This window comes from Erythrolamprus reginae, chromosome 3, assembly GCF_031021105.1.
Source record: "Erythrolamprus reginae isolate rEryReg1 chromosome 3, rEryReg1.hap1, whole genome shotgun sequence".
In the NCBI taxonomy this organism is placed as follows: domain Eukaryota; kingdom Metazoa; phylum Chordata; class Lepidosauria; order Squamata; family Dipsadidae; genus Erythrolamprus; species Erythrolamprus reginae.
The window spans coordinates 189,464,649-189,486,316 of NC_091952.1; the positions used below are offsets into that span (position 1 = coordinate 189,464,649).

The 21,668-nt window shown below is 35.4% G+C and overlaps 1 protein-coding gene across 1 annotated transcript in view; it reads right to left on the reverse strand.

The window, feature by feature from the left end:
• The window catches only part of ZNF407 (zinc finger protein 407), a 412,594-nt gene that overhangs the window by 337,902 nt on the left and 53,024 nt on the right, over positions 1-21,668 (reverse strand). The window lies entirely within an intron of this gene.

Consider the following 21,668-nt stretch of genomic DNA (forward strand, 5'->3'; position numbering starts at 1 on the left):
CCACTAGGTGGCGGAAGAATCCTATGCTTCTGGTTATCTCGGAGGGGAAAAACAAAGTCTAAAGCCATTTGTTCCAGATACGAGTTGTTCGACATACAAGCTCCCTTCTGGAACGAATTAAACTCGTATCTAGAGGTACTACTGTATCTTCTTTATTTTTAGTCCTCCGGTACAAGAGAACTAATTTTTTTATGTGAGCAAGAATGATAGATGCTAATATCACTAATAGGCTATAGGTCAATTTCATTTGTCCCCTAACTTTGTGTTATAGAATTTTTTTAAAAAAATTATAGAGATGCCTCGGAACAAAGGAAAACAGCAATAGCAATAGCCCTTAGACGTCCCTCCTCACAGTGCATTACAGCCCTCTCTAAGTGGTTTACAAAGTCAGCATATTGCCCCCAACAATTTGGGTCCTCATTTTACCAACCTCTGACTGAGTCAACTTTGAGCCAGCGAGAATCGAACTGCCAAACTGCAGGCAGCCTGCAGGCAACAGAATTAGGCTGCAATACTGCATTCTATCCACTGCACCACGACAGCTCTGATAATTTTGCACGTGGCCATATAAATATACTGAGCTTGGCATTACTGAATGTCCTGTAGGCCTGAATTGTTTTTCCAAGATTAGCACTTTCAATTCACAGCAACACTTAATAATAGTTGCTAGTCTGTGACTTGAAAAATTGATGGTACACAGGTGAAGCAGAGATTTACATGGTTGAGGAATATGCGAAGGTCAAAGCTGCAAGGCAGTTGAATTAAAAGTCAGGCACATTTGAAAAATAAAAATCTCACTAAGAAAATACGCAACACAAAAGCAGACTGCAGTACATTAGAGGCAGACAGAGTAGTAGACATTAAAGTCCTTCTATTGAAAATAGACCTGAATATTCTGGGAGTCGAAGCCCACAAGTTATAAAGGGGTCATAATTCTCCACTTCTGATGTAGAGTAATAAAGGAAGAAACAATATCTTCAACCCTGACATGATGACATTTTATCATGCATGTTGGGAACACTAATAATACTTCCTTTGCTTCCATAAGTGATCTACTTTGCTGTTATATAGGCAATGATTGTAAGTTTGAAGAGTGGGAAGCAATTGTGACATCAATGGAGTATCACTGCTCAAAGTGACACTTGGTCATGCTCAAGCGACATAGCTACATTTAAGGAAATAGGTAGAATCAATGAGACATTCTTTCTTCCCAACATATGGCAGATCTCTGCCTTCTTGCTTAGCAACAGGAATCTCTCACTAATCACTGATTATTTGACTGAAGGGAAACCTAGTCAGCAATCCATTCCTTGCAGGCCAATGGAAAATTGAGTTGGAAATTACACTTTTGTAGCTGTCTGTGATAAAGAAGGTTAATGGAGTAAATCCACAATATGACCATGATTAGCTTTGAACTGTATATTAAATTCCTAAAACTCATTTGACAATGCCTAGTGTCTTGACAAATCCTCATCATTCTGGACCACAGGCAATTGTAACCCTAATACTGCTCTCTCATCAGTTTCAACATATGCTTCTTTTGGGGTGAGAGTTTCAGTTTGAAGATTGGCATTTCAGTTTGAAGATTGGCATTTCAGTTTGAAGATTGGCACTGTCATTAATAAGTATATTAAGTTTAGACAAGGGGTCCCCAATCCTTGGTCCGTGGACCGGTACCAGTCTGTGGCATGCCAGCAACTAGTTCACGAAAACAAGCAAAGCTCCATCTGCAAGATGCAGGCAGTACACACACCCTCTGGTCCATGGAAAAACTTTTCTACATGAAACTCGTCCCTGGTGCCCAAAAGGTTAGAGGCCACTGGTATAGACTACTTCAGGAAAAGTGAATATTTACTGTATAATGGTACAAGTTACAATATTGATGCACATGACTACTAAATAAAATCTTAAATTAAGATTAAATTAAAAAATTGAAAAATGTGAAGTAACACTATACATCTAACACTATAAATTAGTCTGCATAGTGTTGTGGTTGGCTCTGGCCCAGCTCCTGCCCCAGGGAATGGGGAGGTGGATGCAGGGGAAAATTCAACATGTCACAGGCCTGTGTTATTGCCGACAGAATCAGTTCAGAGTTTAGTTTCCTTGGACGAAGAAGAAGGTGGGAGTGACTCGGTAGAGGAGGGCTTGGCACACAGCCCAGGCAGTCACTCTCCCTTATCTTCCGTTAACTCAGATGATGACATTTTGGACCCACGCAAGCGCAGAATTATGCGTAGAAGAGACCAAATAAGAACATATTACAGGAAATAAGGGAGGCTACCTGTGTTTGGGTGGGGCTCCAGTAATTAGGGCTGCTGCTATAAATAGCAGCATGTGGGTTTGGCCGTTTTGGAAGAATATCTGATCAGAGTTCGTCAGGAATCTTGTGTTGCTGGACTTTGTTGCTTTTTCACACCTTTGAAACCAAAGCAGAGCAGTGTGTGTGTGTGTGTGTGTGTGTGTGTGTGTCTCACTTCATTGGAAGAAGAAGGGGTGTGAAGTGTCTTCACAGCTGCTAGCTAAGTACTTAATGACTGCTTAAGGGAAATTGTACAGACTACTTGGTTGTTTTGGGAAGAGTGCTCTTTGCAATACAAAAAGAGTGCTTTGTTTATTTTGAATTTTGTGATAAAGAACATTGTTTTGAATTTTCAAACGTGTGTGTGTGTGTCTGAAATTTGTACCCTTGAATTTTCAGGAGGCTCCTATCAGAGAGCCCAGCAGAACACATAGAAGCAACCTGTAAAATCTATGCTGTCCATCCATTCAATCTGCAACAATAAATGCCTCACTACTAGGTTTACCAAAACAAAGTTCTGAACATTCTCAAGACATTGTTTAGAAGATCCTACTAAATGGCCACATTATTCAGCCAATTTCTCTAATTCGTGTAGGCATGAGATTGGAGGCATTCACTCTTTATTCATCAAAATCACTGTGATTTAAGCCTACATTTACACAACTACTATTATTTTATCACCAACAGCCACAACTAGTGTACCAGTTACTTTAAAACTGGTTAACTCACAAGCTTCAAATATGCCACTCCTAAATAAACAGGTGTTACATTTCTACATAAATCAGTCACTGAGATTTAAATCAGTTTCAGGCAAGTTTATTACCCTAAAGTAAAAGCTTTCACTAAATATATCTCATTTGGGATTTAGTCGGAATTTAGAAATTTTCTATTGCCCACATTTAAGCTAAAGAGTGAAGAGTTTAGATAAGTGGGTGGTTTATTTAGATTAAGATTTATGCAATTTATTTACATTGTATATTTATGCTATTTATAAATCTGCATTCAGACTGATTTATAGTGGGAAGTGGCGATTTGGTCTTTAGGTTTTACAACATCACAGCTGAAATTGCCACTAATCACCTAATTCAGATTAATAATTTTTGAAAAATCAAGGTTTCTTTAAAAATAATCCTCAGAGGAATTTGGAAAAAACAATATTCTAAGCAAGCTCTCTTCCTTGTGACTCATATAAATACCGCAGCTAGAATATCGCTAGCGCAAATGTGGAAAAATGAAAAGATCCCATCAGAAAGCCTAATTATAGACAAAATATACAAATGTGTAGAGATGGATGAAATCACAAATTCAATTAAGGGAACTAAAATCAAAGAATCAAAACGATCATGGTACAAATGGCATGAATGGATTCAAAAGAAAAACTAAAAATATTACAATACAAAGTAACAGTATATACAGAAAAAGTAGTAAATACCTTATGAATGTCAATAGAAACGAAGAATAAACATTTTCCCTCTTTCCTGTTATTTTAAGTATGTATTATACCAATGATATATATAATTGATTAAATATGTATTATACCAATGATATATATAATTGAATGTATACTATTAAATAAGTGATATAGAGAAATGGAAGATATATACAAAAGGTAATAGAGATGGAATAAGATCTGTAAAACCTAAACAAAACATGTGAGAAATATTTTTGAAAGCAATAAAGAATTTTTTTTAAAAAATCCTCAGAGTAAAATCCTAGAATCAAATGTTTCCTTCCTGGAAATACCCATCTTTTAATGTGTGTGTGTGTGTGTGTGTGTGTGTGTGTGTATACATGCGCTATACATACATACATATGCACACATACACACATGCACACATAAATAAGACAAGATTAATTATTCCCCAAATATAGTTGTGTTTCACCTGGCAGTTTGAGGCATCCCATCGTACATGACAAAATTGATTTTACTTCCTCTCTGCAGACATCTATGTAAAGAAATCCATTAAGCAGACAGTTCTCATCTCTATTGACTGACAGACTGACAATCAAATATTGTTCACTTTCAAAATTGACTGACAGTTAGACACTTAAACAAGCCTTCAAGTTGCAATAATAGTATGAAACACTTTCAATTACCCGAATCAAACAAATCCATGATCCCACTAGTTGAATATACTGTATTTTTCTGCCTGCGAAGGGTTTTTTTTTTTAACCTATTGTGCTATGGGTAATTCAGACTCTTTAAAAAAAAGAGACTGCATACAGCAAAATGCAAACCATGAATACTGAAGCAAAATGTTTCTTCCCTCTCCTATGTATGTGAAATAAACAATAAAAAGGTCGCAGTTCTGAAAATCAGCATAGCTGTTTTAAAAAACTTTCTTCACTGTTCTAAAATAAGATTGGATCCTGGTAAGCACAGTCCTTGAATCTGAACTGTAAGTCTCCCCGGTTAGATTTAGATTAGATTAGATTTATTGGATTTATATGCCGCCCCTCTCCGAAAACTCGGGGCGGCTCACAACAATAATAAAAAACAGTACACAATAACAAATCCAATGCCCACCAATCTAATTACAATTTAAAATTAGTAATTTCATAAAACAATCCCAATATATATAAAAACAGGCACACAGTCAATCAATCAACAAAACAGCATGGGCAACGGGGAGGTGTTTTAGTTCCCCCATGCCTGACGGCAGAGGTGGGTCTTAAGGAGTTTACGAAAGGCAGAGAGGGTGGGGGCAATCCTAATCTCAGGGGGGAGCTGGTTCCAGAGGGTCGGGGCCCCCACAGAGAAGGCTCTTCCCCTGGTTATCAGTGAACAGTTTTAGAATCAATAATATGTCAATTGTAGCCATTTTAAACAAGAACATATAATTTGTATGTATTTACCTGTTTATGTGCAATTATAAGAAAAATGAGCAAATTCATTCATTCTGATGACAACCCTTGGCAAGCCACTATTATGGCCATTTCACTAATATAAAATGAAGAAAAATAATCACAGTGCCACCCAGTGATACTGCTCAAGCAAGATTTTGAATCCAGCTTTACTTATCTACCAGGTCATTCTGGTACTCCCATTTGAAAGAAGAAGAAGGAAATAATTGTAAATTAAAGCAATTCTATTAATTAGAAGCTGTTTCTCTAGCCCAAATCCCAGCTATTTTTACCATTTAAGTGCATTCTAATGAGTTAACCCCTCTCCAATTAAGATCTGAAATCTACTGAGGGCATAGAAATGAATCACCATGTTAGATGCATGGGAAACTCCAGATAAAAGCATATCTGAATTCTTCAATTCCTAGAACAAATACCTAGGGTTAAAAGTATCATCTAATGTGGAGGCATCAATATGCGTTGCAGCAAGACATTCAGCTTGATCAGGCTGAAATATCTAAATGAGCATGCTTAGGAGTTGAACATATACATTGCAGAACAAGCAAACAAGTAGGATCAGGATGTGCTCTATTGTATTGTAATTGGTTTGACAGAAATAAAAGGCAAAGTCATATCCCATCAAGAACTGTTCAGTAAAAACCCACGAAAAGCAAAAAAAGATTGTCTTCATAATTGTATAGTTACATCAAAAATGGTCAAAGCATTTTAAAAGATGTAATTTTATTTTCCAAGGAAACAAGTTCTGAAAATAAATCGTATTTCCATAGACCTCCTTCGTGAAATCTGGCTTTTAAGTCAATTTACATCTAAAAGCTGCTGCAGAATCTCATATACATAATCATATACTCTATGTCTATTACAGTCTTGCTTCTTTAAAGAGAAAAAGAGGAAAAATAAGTTCTTTAACTAAATATGGTGCAATTTAAGCTATGAAAATGGGCAAAAACAATGCTTGCTTTCTAATAAGGTTTTTTTTAAAACCACCTCCCATAGTTCAATAACAATCACTGGATATCAGAAGATATTTGCAGCACATTTAAAAAAAAAACCTCCAAATGCATCCTCCTATGTAAGAGAAGTACGCTCAAACAATTTTTAATAAAATGATACGTTTGCTATTGGTGTATACAGAATTTCTTGAAATATACGTCAGCTCCCCAGAGTGGGATTATGGTATTTAGTTGGGTTTTTTTTAATTAGTAGTCGATACTATTTGAAAGAGGCAAGAGAGAATTTACTGTTTGTAGATGGTAAAATGATTCTCTGAGAGGAATCCAGCTGTTGTACACTACTCAGACAATTGATTTCCTAGAAGCCTATATTTAACCTTAGTTTGCCACATTATCTGAAAGGGGATCATATACATTGATTCCTTTATTACAAATCCTTCTGCATTCAGTAAACATTTATGACACGCACAGTAATTTGGGGGGGTTAGCATTTTACAAATGTGCTATCGTGTTTTGTACTGTTAAAATAGGTCTTTCTTTTCTAGTAATTGTAAATTGCAGAAGCTATGCGGCTAGAATATTATAACCCTTTGTTATTCTTAAGATCTATTATCTAAAAGAACACTTTGTGTTCATTTTCAATTGGTCCTTCCTTCCTTCCTTCCTTCCTTCCTTCCTTCCTTCCTTCCTTCCTTCTTTCTTTCCTCCCTCCCTCCCTCCCTCCGTCTGTATCTCTCTAATGATTAAATAGACTTGAAGAAGGGATTTAATTCCTTCATAAATAAGGGAGGGGGAGAGATGAGGGAAAAAATAAGACAAAAGAGAGCACCATTTCACGTTTCAGGAATAAGCAAGAGGGGCTTATGTTATCCAGATCGATGAACCTAGAATATTATAGTAATGGAACATGAATTTTATATTGCTTCCTTTTGAACACAATTAAACTTCAGAGAACATTAACATGTACTTTCTGGAACCGATGTAAGCAATTAAAAATTGCAACCAAAATGTTTTGTGAGGCGTAATTACTATAAGGTCACTAGATATTATTTGGAGTCAGTTTAGTTTATCACATTACAACATGACAGGACATGAGGCAAAAATTATAAATTCCTTCCCTAAATCTGTCCTTTTCTGATTTAGATGGATGAAGAATAATTAACTGTTAATTATTCAGATGACTTCAAGGCAGTTTTAGGAATCAGCAAAAGAATTCAGTCACTTTAACCAAGAAAAGCAGTCTCCTGTCATTTATCAAATCTTGCAACTTGACCAATGATGAATTGAAATTAAAAAAAATCTATGTTTATGCACAGCACTAACTGCTACCTTAGAGGTGGTTAAGCAACAAAATTCCCTTTAAATTCTACCATATGCAAATTATCAGATGCAATTTGCATTTTAAAGTATTTAACTCTACATATTTATTGGATTTTGAGGCCATGCTGATCATTGATTTATGTGCTTCTGGCATTCATATTTCCATATTTGTATGATTCTGATGACAGTAATAATTCAAATACGCAGAAAGTTGTTCTTTGAACAATATCTTTAATTACATCCTCAAAGCATCATTGTTTTTGCCTGGTATCCTGACAAAAATGATTTGAAATGAGAAATGGCACCAAGATCTGAAATGTACAAAAGTACATTTGTCCTTGCCTGTCTAATACCAGATGTATGGAGATGACTTTTTGTGAAGCAATCCTTAGCCCTAAACAGTTTGCAGGGCTCGGCATGTAAATACTTTATTAATTCTGACATACTTTCACGACAAATTCAATCACAGTTCATAAGATTTCTGCTCAAAATGCAAAGCCTGCCCCATTTATTTTGCCGCTAACTCAGAAAGTTTTGCTGCCATGTCTTCTTATTGGAGTTGTCACAAATTATGTGCACTCTTATGAAAGCTATCATGAAGTGTAATCATTAAAGGTTCACCAAGGTTTTGCCTACTTCTTTTTTCAAAACCAAATCATCAGATGCATCTTCAGCCATAATCACCTGAACAATTCCTTTTAAGATTATTGTTGACATTTGGACATATTCACAAACTTTCCAAAATAAATGTTCATTCATGTAGATATATATAGAAAACAAATGCTTAGCTAATGCAAATTACCCATATTAACTATTATTATTCACACAAATATGCTTTTGAATATTGTGCACATGTCAAGTATCATACTATTTTAGCTTTTCAGTGCAGTATATACAGATCCATCCTTATACAAATTAGGGTTGTTTTTATAAATGGCTTTCTGCATAATTCAATATTCACCTGTGTGGCATACAAATCTAAATAATAAATAAATAAATAAATAAATAAATAAATAAATAAATAAATAAATAAATAAATAAATAAATAAATAAATAAATAAATAAATTGTATTCTTTTGTTTCCTTACAAAAAGAGCTGCCGTTTTATACAATTTGCTTTTAGTAAATCTCCTTTCTTTTTCTTTTTTTTACACAAAACTCAATCATACTTCCATAATATTTGATATTTCAGGATGCAACTAAACTATTAAAATTATTAAGGGCATATCTTTTTCAATATGCCCTATTATATTTTTTTAATATGATTGGGTTTGCCAATTGTTTCTATAACTTTTATATAAGTAGGTACTGAAACATTAAAATATTTCTTTTCCATGTTAGATGACATAATTCAATAATTATATTTATCCCTAATTTGAAGTTTTTGTTTTGTTTTCTTTTTAAAAAAATACTATAATATATAGGAAAACTGCGTATTGTATGTTTTATTTAGTTACTTCGTTTTAAAGAAAGGGAATTGTCCAAATATATTTTATGTTATTTTATGAGAATGCTCCTGGGAAATGAATGTATAGAATGGATTGAATGTTATCTCTTAATATAGTTTCTATATACATACGTACATACATACATATATACATACATACATACATGCATGCATACATTACATACATAGATGTATGTATATATATGTTTATGTAAATGTAAACTGAAGAGACAAATTATTTTATACAACTATTTTCTTCAATATGCATATTTTAAATGCATTTATTATAATGTTTTCTCATGTTAGATTCAACTTTACCAAAATACATTTCAAAAGTCTGTTTTTATTTGCATCTGGGAGTTGATTAATAAGGGGGAAACTGTTAATTTTTTTAAAAAAATGACACTACTGGAATTTTACAAGATATTTGCAGGGAGGGGAAATAAAAGAAGCTCTCAAGGCATTCTAATAGTGTCATATTTATTTCTTTGTTCAGTTAAAATGATTTTCCCAATACATTTATATCAATATAACTGTTATTAACCAGAAGTATTATAGGCAGCACTTAAGCAATTCATTTTATTAGTAACATTCAGCATTTTCCCTTTTGATTCTTGAAGAAAATGTATGAGTAAGGATGAAAAATAAGTAGTGCTAGAAAGAAAACAACATTGTATTCTTTTTTCAATTGTACAAATACAAATTGAAAAATACTGTAATCCCAAATGCACACATTGACACCCCCTTGTGGCCAATCTAATAACAGCATGTGGAATCCTTAACAGCTAATCTACAATTCTGGTCAAAGACGGTTACAAGAATACAGAATGGAAAGGCAAACTCACAATTCCTTGAAAAGGTGTTCAAGAATATTGAAGAGATGCTTCTAGAGATACAACTTCAACATTATAATAAATATCACTGGAAATGGGAAGATGTTTGGTAAGAGAGGATTCACTTTCCAATTTACTGTAGTTCAGTTCTGTGTCAAGATTCTGTCCATTAGCTCTTAACCACTTTGTTAGATTCAACAATCATTTTCCAAAGCAAGAGTAGTGTTATTATCTATACTGCTCAAAAAAATAAAGGGAACACTCAAATAACACATCCTAGATCTGAATGAATGAAATATTCTAATTGAATACATTATTCTGTACAAAGTTGAATGTGCACAACAGCATGTGAAATTGATTGTCAACCAGTGTTGCTTCCTAAGTGGACAGTTTGATTTCACGGAAGTTTGATTTACTTGGAGTTATATTGTGTTGTTTAAGTGTTCCCTTAATTTTGTTTGAGCAGTGCATATATTAAAGGCAGCCGAGACAGATATTTTTCTCTAGCAAGAACTAACAAAGAATACAATTTATTCACACAGCTCTTAAAATATAAGGTTTTGTTAAGAGTTTATTGTACATAACATTCTCAAACAAAAACAGTCATGCTTTCCAGAGAATAGGGATCAGACATTTTATTATTCCCTTTAAAAATTCTTTAAATTTGTCCATAGTTCATTAAAAATATCATCTAGATTCCTTTTTTCCCCTTATGTTCCTATCAGGGCTGCATTTTAAAATCTATCTAAAAGTTGGGTAAATAAAGCTCAGTCACAACTACTATGGTTTTAAAAAACTTCGGTACAAAGATATTTCTCTGAACATCTTTGGACGAATCAAAGTAATTTGGGGAATTGTACTGACAGATGTCCAAAATCTTTTCTTAAAATATTTTTAATTGTAACATTGAAAAAAGAAAAGGTGACAGAAATGCAAAAAGCAAGTATTCTTCACAGACAGAAATAGTATGCCAATTTTTTTCTTTCATCCTAAAGGTATTCATTAGTATATACCTATTTGTATTATAATTGTAATACCTAAAATTTAAGAAATTACTGTGGACAGTCGATGCAACATTGTAACCAAATGGGTAAATGGGTGCATATGTTAGTTACAATGACAATCTTTGGGAATATGTATTTCAAGAAAATTAATGAACCACTAAATCAGTACTATAAAACATAAAGAATTTATATGTAATTAAGACATTTGTCTTCATGCTACCACAGTAAAGTTAATGTTTATCATCTACATGTTAAAATGAAACTCTTAAACTGTCACCTTGTATCATTTGTAATGCTGAATACTATCTCTATTAATAATATATTAAGCAGTTGTATCCAGATATATAAATTGGTAGCTGATTGCAGTGGGACAGAAAAAGGATAACAGATAAGATTATGTTTAATAAAAGTGTTTTTACATTTTTAAAAGTGTGTGTGTGTGTGTGTGTGTGTGTGTGTGTGAATGGATAGATTAGATAGATAGACAGACAGACAGACAGACAGACAGACAGACAGACAGACATAGTTTTTTAAAAAGAAAATTCAGAGAAAGTATAAGCATAAATGTTCCTATTTCTGTAAATTAAGAAAGAAAAACTGGTTGAAATCTGTAAATGCTTACAGTAATTATTGGTATATTATTCCCCAAAGCACTGAAAACTGATTGTTGTACTTGGATGTATTTTATTTTATACTATATGTACATACTGTATGTTTGTGTGGAAGTAACCACATAGACATATACACACAAACCTATGGCCACACCATCGTGTATATGAATCTAATTAGAAGGACATTCAAGAAACACAATAGTAATGTTGTTTTGCTACTTTACAATTCTCTTTTTTCTATCAGATAATTTGTCAATTATCAAAAAGGATATAACTTCTGACTTATTTGAAAAAAAATAGTAAACATATTTTAAAAAGTAAAATTCATATATATTAAATTATATTATTTAAACTGCAATATGAATAGAATTCTTTTTTCAAACACTAAGTGAAACCAATTTTTTTAAAAACAGCTGCCCCAATGCAAGTGGGCTCAAAAAAATTCCTATAAATATTTATTAAAATTCCTCAGGCTGATACTAAGAAAAGGGAGTTTCGTAAGCATAGATCAAAACAGCTCACATAAGGCTTCTTGCTATATTCTGTGTGGTTGTGTTACACTCCACTATAAAACAGCACTGTAAAATATGAAAGCATAACATCTTATCCACAATATTTACACTGAAGACTCTTGCCTCAAAAGTAACAAGAGCATTGTAACATTTTTGGAGGACTTTTGAGAAAGCACTTTTAGAGTAATGATGAAGATTGAATGACTAAGCACATGAAGCAAGAAAAATGTCCAGGTCAACTCATTTATAGTAATTCAACCTTCATCTTCTGATTTACTTACTGTAAAAATCTATCAAAACTCCAATTTGGTAGTGAACTGTAGCCATCTACTGGAATAAGAAGATAAAGCAAATGCTTGCAACAACATACATCCCTAGAAATCTAGCATGTTTTGCTTATTATCTAATGCAATCCTGGAAGAAATCTAATACACTTAGATGTTATTAATACTATTAAAGACATTATTTTCCAAGCAACCGCTTGCTCGATTCAGTGTGTGCCATGATTTGGGTGTCAAGGTTTTAAAAATGCTTATGTACAATGTTTTATTATTCCCCATTGGAGAGAGAGAGAACCATTAATTTTTTTTAATGTTCCACCAAATAGAAAAAGATTGTGTTCCACTACCAAGGCTTTTATTACTTTCCAGAAACAGTCTGGTACAAGACTTCAGTAGCCTGTTAAGAATGTTGTTTCTGTATGAAGCAGCTTATAGTTGTGGAATAATCTGTTCATACAACTAAAAGCATATTTGCAAAGGAGAGAACTGGAAAGTACTAAACCTTCTAGGCTTCAATGTAAAAACATATGTCTGCTTTTACACTAAGATAATTGGAGCCACATATAGTTGCTTAAGATGGAATTGGATCTTTGGCCACATACTGTACCTCAAAGAAACACATCACTTGATCCTGTGTAAATGATTCCTTTCTCAAGACAACTGACTCCTTTCTCATGCTCCCCATGCAGACACACAAACTAAGTAAAGGACAAACTAAAAAAAACATTTAAAAGGACCTAGTTCACATACACAGATGAGACGTCAACGTGACAAGTGGCCTCAGCAATTCAACCAAGCTCCAGAATTTAGGCTGTTTGGTTAGGGGACAAAGAGCTTTAAAAAGATCCTGCCTTACCATATGGAGTCTGGGGCTCCATATGGATCCCCAGACTGTGCTATAGCATTTAGACTTATATACCGCTTTATAGTGCTTTTACAGCCCTTTCTAAGTGGTTACAGAATCAGCATGTTGCCCCCAATTATCTGGGTCTTCATTTTACCCACCTTGGAAGGATGGAAGGCTGAGTCAACCTTGAGTCGGTTGTGAGATTTGAACTGCTGACCTTTACAGCTAGCAGATAGCTGAAGTAGCCTGCAGTGCTGCACTCTAACCGCTGTGCCATTCCGGCTCTGCATGCGGTCTTGAATGCCGTACCAGTAGGAACCCACTGATGATGCAATTTTTGATGATCCCCCCCCCCCCCCACGGTGTCTCCGTGTCAGAAGAAGCCCTCCTGCCCACTCTAGTCTTAATGCCAACCTTTATTCTTCATCTGAAACACAGAAGCCTTTCTGCTGTATTTTGGCTTGTAATGTAGTCCTGAGCATGTGGGGAAGCGCGGATGCCCAAAGGTTTTTTGGAAGTGGCTTTCCATTGCCTCCTTCCTGTTGTGGTTAGCTCTGGCCCAGCTCCTGCCCCAAGGAATGTGCACGTGGATGTGGGGGAAACATCCACATGCCGCAGGCCTGTTTTGCTCCCAATGGAATCTGCCGACGAAGCCTCCTCTGACCAAGGAAGCGTGAGTGACAGGGAAGAGGGGAGTTTGGCAGACAGCCCAGGAGGAGATCAATCATCTGTATCCATGGATTCTGAACAAGAATTAATGACACATCCACGCATGCGTAGAGTGATGCATAGGAGACAACAACTGAAGGATTATTACAAGAGAAAATGAGGCCACCTGTGGTTGGGTGGGGCTGCTATAATTAGCGCTACAGATAAAAGTGCAGCCTGGTGCGTTAGCCTCATGGCAGTTGATCTGATTCATTGTTGCGTCAAGATCGTGCTTTTTGGGCTGTTCAAGATTGTGTGTGGACTCTCTGGACTTTAGAATTGGACTCAATTTCCCAGTTATTGGATGAGCAAGTGGACTGCATTTATCCTGTGCCTTGTGTGTACCAGAAAATCCCTTTGACATTTAAAAAGGGAGCTGTTTCTGTTTTTCTGTTTATAAAAATTTTTGGGTTTTTCTTTTATCGTGTGGTGTGTGTCTTCCTGGACTAATTACTCTGTAATTACGGGTGGTTGAAACACGCCGGCAGAACACTTCCCAGAACAGAGAATGAGTGACTGGCTCAAGATCACCTAGCTGACTTCTTCCCTAAGATGGGAGTAGAACTCACAGTGTCTCAAGTTCCAAGCCTGGTACTTTAACCACTGCACCAAATTAATCCTAGAGTAGAAAATATAAGTACACAGCAATCCAGGGAGTAATTCAAACAGCCTTATTCTAGGAGACTCTACCTTTGTAATATGCAACACGTTAATTCCATGCATGCTGTTATGACAGCTCACGTATGAATAATAAAAGCATTCCTTTCGATTACAAATCCCACAGCAATGTATACCACCTTCTTTTGGACAACAAGAAAATGGGCCAAAAGCAGTTGCTACCGCAGGCAGCTAAAGAAAACTTTAGGCTAATTTTGGTATTTAAGAAACCCCGAGATTGCTACAGCTCCATGGGATGTGGAGTAATTACAAAAATTTCTGTGTACAGGGTCACTTCTTGTATTATTTTTTAGGAGCACAAGTCACATACTTATAAAAATCAATATTTTTTTTATAAAAATAAATAAATAATTTCTTTAAAAAAAAAAAAAGCCAAGTCACATACTTAAGGATTTCAAAGGATTCCTAGGTTGATGACAGAGGCCAACATACCTTTAATTTCCAGTGTCGTACCAAAGAGGAAATGTCTTATTTATTTCATCAATTCAAAACTCTCTCAAGAAAAGGATTAATTAAAAAACAACATATAAATATACCATAGGGGCATACACAGAACAGATAAAAGGAAGGTGAGGCTATCCTTGACCACAGTTAAGATTTGCTGACAGTAAATGCCAGCAAAATCACTTTTTTTTTTGGTTTGTATTTCAGAAGTCTTATCTTCTAAACCTACAGCGTCATTAAATATTGTATGTGTGTTTGTTCGTGTGTGGACGTTTTTTTCAAGTCTTAATATATCCAAAATAACAAGTAGCCATTACTGGACAAGGAACCCAAGGAGCTCAAAATCAAAGAGGAGTCAACTAGTATGCTTTCCAACTAAAAGTATCCACCTTATGATAAAATGTTATATTGGTATAACCAGGGTTATATTGGTAGTATTCAAATTTTTTAAAACATAATGACAATGGCTTTATGTGGAATTTGCCTTATTAGGATCTATCAAAATGGCTTATGCAAATACAGCCAAATAAACAGGTTTATCATGGGTTTTTCCGCTGTATTTGCATAAGGCAGAGGTGTCAAACTCAAGGCCCAGGGGCTGGATCTGGCCTGCGGGGTGTTTAGATCTGGTCAGAGGGACTGGCCTGGAAACACCAAAGGACCAGCCCATGGAACCTCTGCCAATGAAAACGGAGCTCGGGAGGCCACCCTCTTGAGCTGTTTTTACTGGCAGAGGGTTGCAGGGAGCCATTGCAGCCTAAAATGGAGCTTAAGAACCCATTATTGCTGGCAGTTTGGGCCACTACAGGTGCCCCAACATGAGTGATGTCAAACTGGCCACGTCCACCCTGGTCCCCAAAAGTCAAACATAACCCTGATGCGGCCCTCAATGAAATAGAGTTTGACACCCTGATTGATCCTAATAAGGCAATTTCCACATAAATACCCAATAAACCAAGTTCCACATTACAAAAAAATATATTAATACAGAATAGCATTTGTTAATATCAGGAATTATATTCAGGAGTTGCACACACACTTGCCCCTCCTCTTTGGTTTCTACCCTTTTGTGTGCATTGTCAATGCTGGTTAGCAGACACTCTAAAGAACTCTAGGAACCTTTTCACATTTCACATTCACCCAAAGGCTGTTGTGGCATGTTTGTGTCCTGCGCAATTAGTAATAGACCCAGAGGACTCAGAGACAGTGGAGGTACGGTTTAGACATCCTGTGTTCCTGACACCTGAGACTGACAGTGAAGAGGACATGGTGTCAGAGGTTGAAGAGCAATCAGGGCCTTCTGCACCTCCTGTGATGAGTGACTCAGGAGAAGAGAAGCCTCTTCTTGATGCTAGGATTCCCAGGGCCTCTAGGAGGCATGAATGATTACTCAGGAGGAGGCTTCCTCGTGAGTAGCACTGCTGGCTACTGGGCCACGCCCTCAAACTATTTAAAGGGGAGTCATTCCATACTTCGATTCAGACAACAAGGTAGTTCATTTCAAAAATCTTGTTGCAGCTCAAGTCTTTGGCTTGTGTTTAAAAGAACCATATTCTTGGCTTCAGTAATCAGCTCCAGGCTTCCAGGTAACCTCTGTACATCTACGCTACTGAATGTTGCTTCAACTTTGTAATTATTGCTATGTTTATCTCTTCTTGGGATTCTGGCCAGCTGATAAGACTTTATAATCAGTTAGGTGAAACCTTTGCTAGTTTCTACCTTCTTTTTGAAAAGACTCCATTTGCATAAGACTTTTGTAAATAGTAAAACCTTTATTTGTTAATTCAGTGTGTGCATCTTATTTTGGGGGGCCTCGATGCTGGGACAGAACAAAGGCACACACACATAAATGCATTTATGTATACACACACATATTCATTCATATAAGTAGTCATACAATTGTCTTTTTTCCTACTTCCCTACTTTCCCTATTTTTTTTCAACCTACAATTTTATTTTCCATATTTAAGTTATCAGAGGACCTTGGAAGGCATTGTCAATTTTCATTCCACCATGATCATCTTGAGGCTTAGTGGTTCATTAAGAGGATTAGGATAGTAAATGGTGGGTAGAGTTAAAACTATGCTGAGAGTACAGAAAATAATCCATCTGTCATTCCTTCATAAACTTCATTTACCGAGCCGTCTTTAGTCTTGACAACATGAATTGCCATGTGATTCTTCACCTCCTTTTTAAAAACAACAACAACAAAGTTTTCTTAACTGCCATTAAGAGTTTGGAGATCAATATTTCCCTACTAGAAAGACTAGTAGGCAAGAACTTTAAAATAATGAACAGCTGGAATTCTTTGCCAAATGCTGTTTCAAATGATCAATTACTACTTATTTCATATAATGGAAGCTTCTCCTACTACCTCATCGTACCTTATTTATATTTTGTGTACAAAATTTTCTTCAGAATAAAAAAAATACTCTATTTTGATATAAATTATTTACTTTATTAACTTTCTTAAAAACATATTAAAGCTCAGCAATGGGTCTTTTCGAACCTAAGTTTTAGTTTGTCTTTTGTTCACAATTACCATTTTCCATCAACGCTAACTTTTGGGGGTATTTCAGCCATAACTCCCAGTCCTTTCCCGCAAGTAGTTTATATAGTACACAAGAATGTTACAACTGAGCATTAGACTATTCAGTGGAGGTTACCCAAATACAGCATATACAATCCAAATTCACAAAATATGGCATAATAGTCAGGCTGTGTTGTGTCCAAAATTTAAGTCAGAATATGGCCTACAAACTACAACCAGACTTAAAGAGTTCCAGATATTTCTTTAAAATTAAAACTATTTCTTTAAAAATAATCTCCTGGAACTGTAGGGGAAAAAGAAAAAAGAAATAATAATGACCTATACGCCTTGATCAAAAATCTATGAATACTATTGTCATATTTTCAAAACAACGTGATGCATCTTAACATTGACTTTAACACCAAAACTAATTATTATTTCTTTAGCACTTCTCAGGTGAGAATTCCAAACCTGATAACATTTGTTGTTATTTGTTAGTTTTTGTGCTAAATTTATTTGTGGCCCATCTAGCTGTGGGGCTTCTCTAGGTGGCTTACAACAATAAAACAGAAAAAAATATTTTAAAATGTAAAAATAACAACAGTAAAGAAGGTAATAAAAAAAAGTGGAGGTACAATAATATGAAATTAAAAAGATAAGCGGAGAGGAAGCAGGAAGCACAGGGTGGGGCCAAAAACGCCTCCACTAATGTAGTTTCCTATACGGTTCCCAGGCCAACTGGCAGAGCCTTTAAATACCCCCCCCTTTTTTTCAGTTATAAATTTAGAGTTGGGTACAGTGTACCAGATAGTGGCCGAGTTATGACCATAACAGAGCCCAAAATTTATGTTGCTGAGTGAAACATTTGTTAAGTGAGGTTTGCCCCATTTTACAATGTTTCTTGCCACAGTTAAGTGAATCACTGGAGTTGTTCAGCTAGTAGCACCGTTTCCCCATTTACTTTGCATGCCAGGGGTCACAAAAGCTGGTCATGTAACCCCTGGACATTGCAACTGTCATAAGTATGAACCAATTGCCCAAGCATCTGAATTTTAATCATGTGGTCAATGGTCAGAAGTGTGAAAACAGTCATACGTCACTTTTATTCAGCATTGTTGTAACTTTGAACGGTCACTAAATGAACTGTGGTAAGTCAAGGACTACCTGTATAGATAAATAATCAAATGGTCTCAATATCTATCTTCTATCATCTATCTATCTATCTATCTATCTTCTATCTTCTATCTTCTATCTTCTATCTTCTATCTTCTATCTTCTATCTTCTATCTTCTATCTTCTATCTTCTATCTTCTATCTTCTATCTTCTATCTATCTATCTATCTATCTATCTATCTATCTATCTTCTATTATCTATCTATGGTGGCACAATGGTTAGAATGCAGTACTTCTGCTGACTGCCCTTTGGCAGTTCAATCCTCACTGGCTCAAGGTTGACTCAACCTTCCCTCCTTCTGAGGTGGGTAAATTGAGGACCCAGATTGTTGGGAACAATATGCAGACTCTGTAAACCGCTTTGAGAGGCCTATAAAGCACTGTGCAGCAGTATATAAGTCTAAGTGCTATTGTTCTCTAATCTATCTATCTATCCATCCATCTATCCATCTATCATATATCTATCATCCATCATCCATCATCTACCTATTTATGACTTTTTCGTGCCATTCTTTACAAAATAAAATAAAAATATAAAACAGGGGAGGCGTATGCTGCCTATAGAAATGCTTGTTTTAGGGGAGAGCAAAAAAACCCCTCAACAGGAAAAATGTTTGAAAAGATTCCCTGACTGAATTCTCTCAGCTGTCAAGGAGGGAAATCTCAGAACTTGCAGGCACCAAGGGCAAAAGTCACTATGGTCTATACAGTGTTCAGAGTAATGAAATACTATATATTACTGCTGTATATTTTCCCCCCTAGTTGGTTAGCGATGAAATGTGGCTATTTGTGCACTGATTGTTCACATATTGTGTGCTCCTATTGCCAAAAGTATGGGATAGCTTGTTTGGGGTAACTCACAAATTATTATTATGCTGTTGGTAATAGTTGAGGTTCCGCTATCATTTTTCAACCGCACACCAGAAATCTATAAATGAAAATAAGCAAGCTGAGAGGCTCACTGTAAGCAAGTTCTGAAACAAAAGTCCAAAGCAACTCAATGGGGAATTCCATAGTAAAGGAAAGGGCTTACAGAAATAAATATTGGGGCTTTAAAAACACACACCAAAAAAAAGCATTTAAAAAAATTGATTGTATTTTTGCTCCTAAAGTCAATTCTAGATTGAATTTAAAAATGTTTCAGGCTATGAGGATTATGGGTCCATGATGGTCATGCTATAACTTTACAAAAATAGCTCAACATTTGGTTTGCAAAGGGGGAGTGTTTAAAAGAAATAACCATATTCACTTACTGGGGAAAAAATCATATTTTATTTTAACCCTTCTATTTCCCAAAATAACCATGTATTTCCTGGTAATATGTTTAATGCTAGGAAACTTCAAAAATTGGGCTACAGATCAGAACTTAGGCATGGGTTATTTAACCTCACTGTAAGCATGCTGTGAAAAATTAGAAGCAAGATAGAAATTGTAACCTGGTCAGTTTCGAAGTTTTGTATCTGATAACTGAAGTGGCACATAATGACTTCCCCTTGCTGAATTTAAGCTCTTCGTCATTTGCAGAGAAAAATTCCCATGTAGATTATTTCTGAGTAAACTGCATACTGCTACATTTCATCACCTTACATCATATTGATGATATTTAAGCAGCTGTCTTCCCAAGTTAATTTACCTGGGATGGCATAACTATCTGAAATTTATTTAGTGATGGTGTAGTTTCTTCTTCGATTTACCAAGTCAGCTAATGAATACAATGTTAGCTGATTAGTTGTATATGCCTTAATTGATTAACCAATTAAATCAACATACATTTTCACAAGGATCAAAAACAGTTTTGTAAGAAAGTCGTACATTTTTGCTGTAAAATAATAGAGCTATAATTAACAGCCAACATCTCCTAGGTGAAGAAAAGGGGAATGTCATTTAAGAACATAAAGGACATTAGAAATTGTAAATAGACATGCTGCCAGGTGCTCTTTGAAGTTACAAAGACATGTTTCCCTTAGGCACATCCTAACTGGCAGGCTGAACTCGGAATAGTTCAAATATTTAGATTTATCATAGAGTTATAATTTTGGGGTAAAGTGAAAGCATTCTCATGCTTCATAAAAACAGTCCTAAAGCACACTCACATTTGGTGCTTCAATAGATTGTCCTGTATAAACGTCCCAACAAAAGCATACCAGTACTATTGCAAACACAGAACAGAAAGCATTAATAATACCTTCGCGCAAAAAGTAGCTCAAGCAAATCTAACCCAATACGTTTTCAAAGCAGTCATGGAGAAAGAGTAAGCCACATGTCTAATTGTGTCACTAATTATTATGCTGGGCTCTGGGAAACAGAATCAGCAAAATGAAATGTTGGTTGCAGCGACTGCTCGGTGTCCTTTTGAAAAATGAATACATTCACTTAAATTGAAATTTTAAAACGTTTGTCCCTCTGTATCACTTTCCACGGAGTTGAGATTGCACTGTGGTCACCTTAGCATTCGTGTGGGCTGTAATTATCAAAGCGTTTATGCGAAATTAAAAACACTAAAAGAAGTAAGATTACAACATTTTGTCCGCAATGGGCAATTGAAAATGGGTTCTCTTTATATGAACTCTTACAGCGAAAACTATTATGAGAAGCACAGTGTTTCAGTTTTAATATAGAGTTTCTCTCTCTAGGGCTGCACATTAACACACATCATACATACGGCTGTGACACAACTTTGTTTGGAATGTTCAACTCTCTTTATTTCACTCATCCTTCTCTTGGCAAAATATTCAGATAATGAGAATTTATGGTCTTTACAAATCTTTCATACTATTCAGAAGTGTTCAGAAAGGCAACTCTACACACACACACACACACACACACACACACAAAGCATAATTAGTTTTGTTTTGCAGCAAATAATAGTCTGCTATTCTAAGTTTGCTATTACTAGAGTATATATTTCCTTTTCAAACCAGGATTTCAACTTTTTTTTTAAAGAGTAAAGACTTTTACAAGCTGACCTTAATGCAAGTAAATTATACAGACATATTCTACAGTTTTCCTGACTGGCTTATAAAGTACATTCTCACTGCCTTTTTCTGGGACTTTCTTTCTTTCTTTCTTCCTTCCTTTCTTCCTTCCTTCTTTTTTCTTTCTTTCCTTCTTTCCTTCTTTATTTTCTTTCTTTCCTTCCTTCCTTCTTTCTTTCTTTTCTTTCC